This window comes from Panthera leo, chromosome A1, assembly GCF_018350215.1.
Source record: "Panthera leo isolate Ple1 chromosome A1, P.leo_Ple1_pat1.1, whole genome shotgun sequence".
NCBI lineage: Eukaryota > Metazoa > Chordata > Mammalia > Carnivora > Felidae > Panthera > Panthera leo.
In genome coordinates, this window is record NC_056679.1 from 237883549 (window position 1) to 237891338 (window position 7790).

The 7790-nt window shown below is 62.6% G+C and overlaps 2 long non-coding RNA genes across 2 annotated transcripts; one reads left to right on the forward strand and one right to left on the reverse strand.

Moving 5' to 3' along the window:
- Positions 1-347: 347 nt before the first annotated feature.
- Positions 348-3014, reverse strand: LOC122202234. Its single transcript, XR_006194536.1, has 3 exons — positions 2735-3014; positions 1235-1928; positions 348-977 (listed from the first exon to the last, which is right to left on the reverse strand). It is a non-coding gene; the product is annotated as an uncharacterized LOC122202234 (long non-coding RNA).
- Positions 3015-3122: 108 nt separating this feature from the next.
- On the forward strand, positions 3123-6058 carry LOC122202227. The gene is made up of 2 exons (XR_006194535.1): positions 3123-4088; positions 5460-6058. It is a non-coding gene; the product is annotated as an uncharacterized LOC122202227 (long non-coding RNA).
- Positions 6059-7790: the final 1732 nt, after the last annotated feature.

Sequence of the window (7790 nt, forward strand, 5' to 3'; positions counted from 1 at the left end):
TGGGGGGACGGCCTTGCCCAGAGGAACACGCCGGGTGCGACCGTGAGATTCAGGCCCCCCAGGCGGTCCGAGCTCAGGGGGCCCAGGACGGAAACAGGCTCACACGGACGCCTGGCGGTGGCCGTCAGAGGTCATGCCCACTTGTATCCACACCACAGTCTCCCCAGCCTTACGAGAGGCCAGCTGGCCACGGGGACCCAGCGTGTGGCCAGGTCTGCTGGGGACGATTAGCCCCAGGAGCCCGGGACCTGGCGTGGGTAGAGCAGACTGGGGCATCCTGTCACCATTGACGTCCAGGGACACCTGTGCCTCCACCCCTCGGGCCTGGGGGGGCCGCTGCTCTGAAGCCATCGAGGGGCTGGGGACTGAGGGCCACCGGTGCCCACGCCAACCGACCGGGTCTGCCTCAGGTCTGAGGCCCGTGTGCCCTCTGCCCAGACGGGGGTCCCTCCCGGCTCCGCGTCCACAGGACAGAAAAGGCATGGACCCGCCCTGGCCGAACTGACGGACAGGGAGCACTAAGAACGGGCCGGAATTTACAGTCCTGGAAGCCTGCCGGGGCCCTTCCATTAATTCAACCAAGTTTTGTCCCGCTCCTGCCACGGCAGGTGCCGGAGGCCCGGCCACAATGTCCTCGCCGCCATCGGACCTCTCTCCTCAGCTCAGCGTGTATGGCAGGCTGAGCCAGAAAAGTTAAATCCTGTGCCGATCGCCGGCCCAGGAGACCGGGGACAGCTCAGTGGGGCCTCCCGAAGGTCGTTGGCGGACCCACCCCAGTGCCCAGAGGCAGGCGGGCTCTAAAGTCACCTTCCCATTCACCCAGAAGAGGGGCGAGGCTGAGGGGGGCGGTCCGGTGAGTCCCAGGAGCTGCCCCCAACCGAGGAGGTAAGATGTCCTCTCCAGCCCCGGATGACACGGCTGAAACGTCAGGAAACCGCGGTGGGACAAGGTGCAGGTGGCAGGAGAGCTCCCGAGACCTGCGGGCGGGGAGCAGGGGTGAAGCCGGGGCCCCGTCAGCCTCCCCAGCAGCCGCTCCCCTGCTCTGGGCCCGCAGGGTGCCTCCGCCCCACCTCATTCCCCCCCCCCCCCATAGCTCCCGCCCTGCAGCGGCTGTGCCCCGTGGGGGCGGACTCTTGGCCAGGGCCTCGTTGACTTGGTAACGAGAACAGAACAGTCCCCGGTCTCATGCTCACAGAGACCATCAGGGGTCAGTCGTGCTTAGACTTAGACTCACCGCCAGCAGAGCCTGCTTCACAAGGATGTGGAGAGCGCCTGCCAGGGCTCAGGGCCACCCTGGTGCTCGTAGGCGAGACATCTCCTGGGGGCCCAGGATCCAGGCGGGGCCGAGCTCCCCGTCGAGCGGACGGAGGCACGCAGCGTGTTGGGGTGCCCCCCACCCCAGGTCTGGGATATCGCTGGGCACTGAGGGTCCAGGTGGGGCGAGCCCAGAGGCCTACAGGGGACCTTCTGGGAAGCAGAAAAGCCATGATCACACGCAGGGTTTCCAGGGGGCCGGCGGCCCCTCCCTCGCCTTCCCGCACACTCTGACGGCCACCGAGCCGGCCCCAGGTCACTGCTGGCCTGAGATGGTCGCAGCAGAGTGGAAACTGTGCTACCCCACCCCCACAGGTGTGAGATGGAAGGAGGTCTGGGGCCGGGGAGGCGGGCGGGCGTCCGCTCAGAGAAACTGTGCGTCCCGCAGGCGGGTGTGTGGTTGTCCGCAGGCTGGGCCGATGTCAGAGCAGCCCCTCTGAGCCCGTCGGTCCTCCCTCCTCATCAGCACGGAGCCGGCTCCAGCCATGACTCAGAGTTGCCAGCTGGTTTCTATCCCGCCTCTCTGTTCCCCAGGCAGTGTCTCTGAGGTCAGGAGCGTCCCCAACGTCCGTTCTCTAAGCGGCTGAAGGACTATCCATCGACATCTGAGTAATCTAAAAAGTTCAGCGTGACAACAGGCAGGGAAGTCAAAACTAAAGACACGGGGGGCTCGGAAACAGAACTCATAGAGCATTGGGGGAGTGACGTCTACTCTCAAAACTCCCACAGATCGATGAGGGACACGCGGCAGGCAGAAGGAATGAACCAGTCACTCAAAGGAGGAGACGGGCCCGCAAGCACGAGAAGCTGCCTGGACGGCGCGAGCCGCCGGGAAACACACATGAAAGAACGAGCCGCCGTGGGGGGTGGTCTCCAGGCCGCGGGACCCAGGGTGAAATGCTGTCCTGGGTGGCGAGGTCAGCCACCTCCAGGAGGCAAGGTGAGCCACCTGTGGAGCATACTGACCCAGCTGCAGAGGAAAGTCCCGTCTGGGCACCGCAGCCCGTCTGAGACCCCACCAGGCCCCCGGGACCGGGCAGGACAGGTGCACGCCCCAGGAGCCAGCCTGAGGCAGGAAAGGCCAGGAACTTTTCTCTGAAAAGAGAGCGAGGGAGTTCCCCATCAGGGGGTGGTGACTCAGGTGAGCGTCTTGGGAGCTCGGAGGGACAGAGGCACTAGGACACACAGACGATAGATATGTGCAGGTGCCTGAATATGTCCAGGTGCTGTCCAGGTCCAGGTGCAGGCGCAGGGGCCTCCAAGGAGGCTGACAGAAGAGGAGCACGCCTCAGGGGCCACGGCCCTAGGCGGGTGACACCACCACCACGTGCTCACGTTCATATGTGCGTCGGCAACGCCCTCAGCCGATGCCGCAAAGACGCTGCCACAAACCCTTTCTCTTAGTGATTAAAGCACAAACCTGTTTCATCGACAGCTGAAGTTTTTGGGAACCCAGCTGAGCATCTCTGCTGAGTCCCTTTGTCCGGTGTCCCTGAAGGGTCCCAAGGCCCTATGTCCCAAGGAAGAAGGAACCCTTCTGGGTTAGCCTTGACTGCTGGATGCCCGCCAGACAGAAGGGGGTCCCCGCTGGCTGTCCACGTGAGCCCGCCCTACGGCGCCCACCTCACACCCGCCGTCCGAGGGGCAGAGGGGCCCTTTGCTCGCTCACAGCCCTCCTGGCCCCGGGCAGGGGCCCTGCTCTCGTTGGGCTTCCGGCCAGGTGTCTCCCGTCGCCATAGTGACACAGACACAACAACCAAGGAGGGAGCCGCACCAGGAGCCGCACCAGGAGCCCCACAGGGCACAGGGCACAGGGCACAGGGCTCCAGTCAGTTCCACTAACGGAAGGGCTGCTGGAAGCCAATCTGCAGCCACGCCTCTGCGTCCACGAAGCAGGAGCCCGCACTCTGCTCTCGAGGACCACGGAACCCGTGGGGCCACTGTAACTAGGCACCACAGACCTGTGGACAACAGGCCTGTTTCTCAGCAGTCTGGGAGCGGGGCGTCAAGATTGGGGTGCTCGCCCACGGAGCCCGTCCCGCCACAGGTGCGCACCGAGTCCCCTCCCGTGTCCCCTACAAGGACCGCAATCGCCGATCCCACTCACAAGGGCTCCCCTGGCCGTCCGGAGCCCCAGCCCCCGAAACCGTCACCACGGGGGCTGGGTTGTGAGTTGTGAGGAGACCCCCGCATTCAGGGTGCAGCCACCGCTGACAACGCCAACCAGGAGGGGTTCACGGACCCGTGGCCTCCCGCTGGGGAGCCGGGACCAGAACCAGCTCGGGACCACAGCCGCGCAGACCACGGGAGGTGCCGGAGAGCGACGACCCCGCGCCGGGTGGGCTGAGGGGCCAGGATGTCTCTCGTCACCCCGAACCCGGGAGTTCCCCGTCCCGGTCTCTGCAGATGCCGGTCCTGTGCTCTCCCCGTGGCTCTGGAGTCCCCTGCCCCCACGAGCGCCTATGTGTCTTCCGTGTCTGTGACTCACTCTGGGTATTTCCCGCTGGCCCGTCTCCAGCCCACACGCTGTCTGCTCGGCTGTGTCTAAACTGTGTCACACCCTTTCACTGGGCCCGAGATTTGTGCTTATTGTAATGGTTGGGAGATGTACTTAATCGTCACTGCTATTTCTTTGCTGCAATTCTGAACCTCGCCTTTGTTTGTCTTCTGTGTCCTTCAGCAATGTCGCAAATATTGACCTCTGCCTCCGGGAGCCCCTGTGTCTGGACCCAGCGTGCAGACGCTCCATTGCCCGTCCTCTCTCTCGCTGACGCGTATGCACATCTCCCCGTGCGCCTGTTAACTTCTTACTTTGGGCCCCAAATTCTATTTGTAAGGTTTTAGAAAGAGAATCCGCGGCCAGAGCAACGGTCTGGTCCTGCAGGGAAGACACCAGCTGTGCGTGCGGCCGCCAGCCGAGGGCTCGACGTGATTGCTGTTGGCTTTCTCTCCACTCATTACATTCACTGGGAGACAACAGCGCGGGGGTGATTTCTCCGGGGGGGGGGGGCACGGGCTTCTCTTCTGACACTTTAATATCACACATTGATTGCCAAGAGTCTGTAAACATCAAATCGATGGCGATGTCTCTATAATACAGGGTTTTGGGTGAGAAGTGTGAAATCGCCCATCAGTTGAACAGTCGTCCCTGGAGTTCTGGGTCACGTGTGCTTGGGGCCGCCTCCCGGGGACAGAGTGGGCCGGGGGAAGGGGGGCTCTCACACGCCAGTGCCCTGGGCTCCTCCCCTTCCCAGAGTCCTGGGGGAGGGGGCGGGGGATGCAGGCTCTTGCCCTTAGGAACGACCCACCCTGCAGCCCGCATGACCCCCCAGGTAGAGAATCCTTCCCTCAGAAGAAATGGGGACTGTCCCCCAAGTGAGACCACTTGGGTTACAGAGCATTTGGCGTAGTCAGCGACTCCCTCGTGGTTTGGGGCTGACGAAAAGCCACTCAGCTCTAGTTCCAGGATTTGTCCTTTCTAAGGCGTCTCGCAGAAAGCCCGTCGCGATCGCCTCACCAGCGTCGAGGCTGAGGAAATGCCGTTCTCACCCCTGAGACGGGAGCCGGTTCTGCGCTGTGGGGACCCACCATCCCGGGACGCGGGACTCCTTGCACAGACCCGCACAGCCCAGGGCAGAAGGGGCCGCCCGTATCCCTGAGGAACGTTCAGGAACGTTCACCCCCGCGGGGCGCGGGGGTGGGGTGCGGCTCCCACATCCCATCCAGGCTGCTTTCTGTCACCTGCCTTGTTACTCACAACCACTGCTCGTTCGCCCCAGGGACTGTCGGAGTGGAATTCTCACTGTCTCTCTCTCTCTCTCTCCTTTAAAATTAACCCGTTCTACAGGAAAGTATCACCCTGGACTAGGTCTGCTCAAAAAGCCACTACATGGCTCCGCATCTCTCTAAATACTTGTTACTTAGAAACATCAGATATTTGTGGAGAGCAGGCAGGTGTCAGGGACCCGAAGATGGGGGTGAGCGCGTCAGGGGACCGAGGGCATCCTTGTCTCGCAGGGAGAATCCTGGCAGTTTCCGAATTTACGTTAAAAGTCTTATGCTTTTCCGATGCCCTGAACAGTTCCAGCCCAAACGCGTGAATGGTGTCAAACTAGCCACTGGGCGGAATTGTATCTGTGCGTTAGATCCAGCACTCCGTGATGCCTGCGACGGCCAAGTGGGAGGGAAGGAAAGGTCGCAGCGGTGGGCGTCAACGCCTCCTAACACGACTGCCCTCTGGCTCCTGGAGGAGAAGCCCTGGAGAATCAACACAACGTCCTCCGCAAAGACACGGCTTCCGAACCTTCCGGCCTCGTTGCTGTCCACCCCCTGCGGAAAAGAACCATCCCTGGATCGGGACCTCGGGGGCCCCTCACACGTGGGGCTCGGCTGACGGTGACGGGAAGGTCTCTCGGCTGCACCGTCGCCGTAAAGACCCTGATGAGTCCAACCGTCCCCTGTCATTAACCACAGACCATGAAACTCGTCTGTTCGGAAGCCCCAAACGTTTGCACACTCTGGCTCACAACTCCTCCTCCTGAATTAGTGTAGAAGTAATCGGGAGTGCCCACTGGGTTCATGCAGAAAGACGTTCGTTGCCAAGTTCACAGTAATGAAGAAAACTCACGACCTCTCCCGCCGAGCCCTCTCTGGCATTGTAATAAAACGCACACCGGGAAATAGCGTTGCCGCACTTAGCACTTAGTAAACCTCAGCGCTTCATAAACAATTCAGTAGAAATTTTCCTTCTGCTTCCTACACACAATAATTACCGAATGAGTCCAAGCAATCAAGAGAACGGCCAGATACTTCAGAGCATAATTTTGTTGTGAGTCTGTGAACTCTCACTAAAATGCGATGTTTCCTCTCCTTCCCCTGAGACGATTCTGTCTTTAACTGGCCCATTGGTGCCAGTTACGGTGTCACCGGGTGTTCTCAGGGCTGCCGGGAATTAAGGATGCCCCAGCACCCGGTGCTCCGTTCTCCACGTGCCCCCTGCCTTCGTGCCACACCCCACAGCCAGGCTCGCGGGAGGAGGGGGCGCAGTGATCAGAACTGAATTCTCACGAAGAGACTCCCGGGACCAAGTCCCTACTCCACCTGGCCCCGGACGAGGTCCGAGGCCTCAGGCACGTCCCAGGTCACACCCTGCGTGTCCACCAAGCACCTGATTCAAGTCGGTCATGGCCCCCGATCCACCGACCCTACACTGTTTTCCTGTCCCCCACCCTTCCAAGGCACCGACCTGCCCGGCGGGGAATTTCAGGCTCAAACGTAGCAGGAGCCCTGTGGCTGTGTGTGTGTGGTGCCTCGGGCACCCGGGCGTGGCCTCCACAGCCTCCTGACCCTGCCCCCTCGGCCCCTCCCAAGCACCGCCCCTCCCCACGCACGCCCCACACATTGGCCACAACTCGAGGCCGACGACACCACGCGTCGACGGGTCCGCCAGTCGGAACTCTCACTGACGGTGGGAACGTCGAATGTGCATCCACTTTGGGAAGTGGTCGGGTAGGTTCTTATAAAACCAAGAGGGCCCCCGACCTTGACCCCCTGGCCCCGCTCCTGGGTAGTCGCCCAAGAAGAAGGCAGGCTACGGAAGAATGCTCGCGGCAGCTTTCCCCTGACAGCCAAACACGGAAACAAGCCAAGTGTCCATCAAAAGGCGGCTCGATGAGCGAACTGGAAGCGAGTCGCACGATGGAAGGTGTGCACAAGGGGGGAGAATCGAGTGCTGGTGCCAGCCAACACCCGGACGTGTCGCGCACACGGCGTGTTAACGCTGTGTTCCGTCGGTTGGTCAGCTGCCCCGGTTTCTCGCTCAAAACGGCAGTGAACGTTTACTACCTGCCAGGGTCCGTGGGCCAGGACCGCGGGAGGCCTGCCTTGTGGGCTGTAGCTGGGTGTCCCCTGCGAGGCTGCAGGACAGATGCTGGTCAGGGGCGTGGTCAGCGCGAGGCCTGCCGGGGCTGGCAGACCAGGACGGCTCGCCCCTGCGTCCAGGGCAGGGCCCTCGGGGCTGCGGGAGGCAGGGACTCGGTGGCCCCCGCGGGGGCGGCTACAGGTGCGTGCCACGGGATTCCGGCTGGTGGAGCTCGTGGGCGGCCGCCGCTCCAGGGCCATCGAGGCCACAACAGCGGCTACTCTGGGGTGAGGTGGGGTGACCCGGGGGGTGAGCGCGGAGGCCCGGACGCACACGGGAAGCGAGTGACCACGTACGACCTGTGCTCTGTACTGTCTGGACGCCAGTTCACTTCAGCGTAACGTAGGAGTGAAAGCATACGGCTGGCGCGTGTCGTGACGAGTCCCTGTGAAGGGACACTGGACCGGAGGCCGGGCGCCGAGGAAGCCAGCCTCAGGGGGAGCGCGGAGGCTCGCAGGGGCGTTTGGCAAGTGCACGTCCGAGGGGAGACTGGACACCGGGCCGTGAGCCCAGCGGCCGTCCGGGCGGGTGGCGCTTGGGAGGTCCTCCCCCGGGA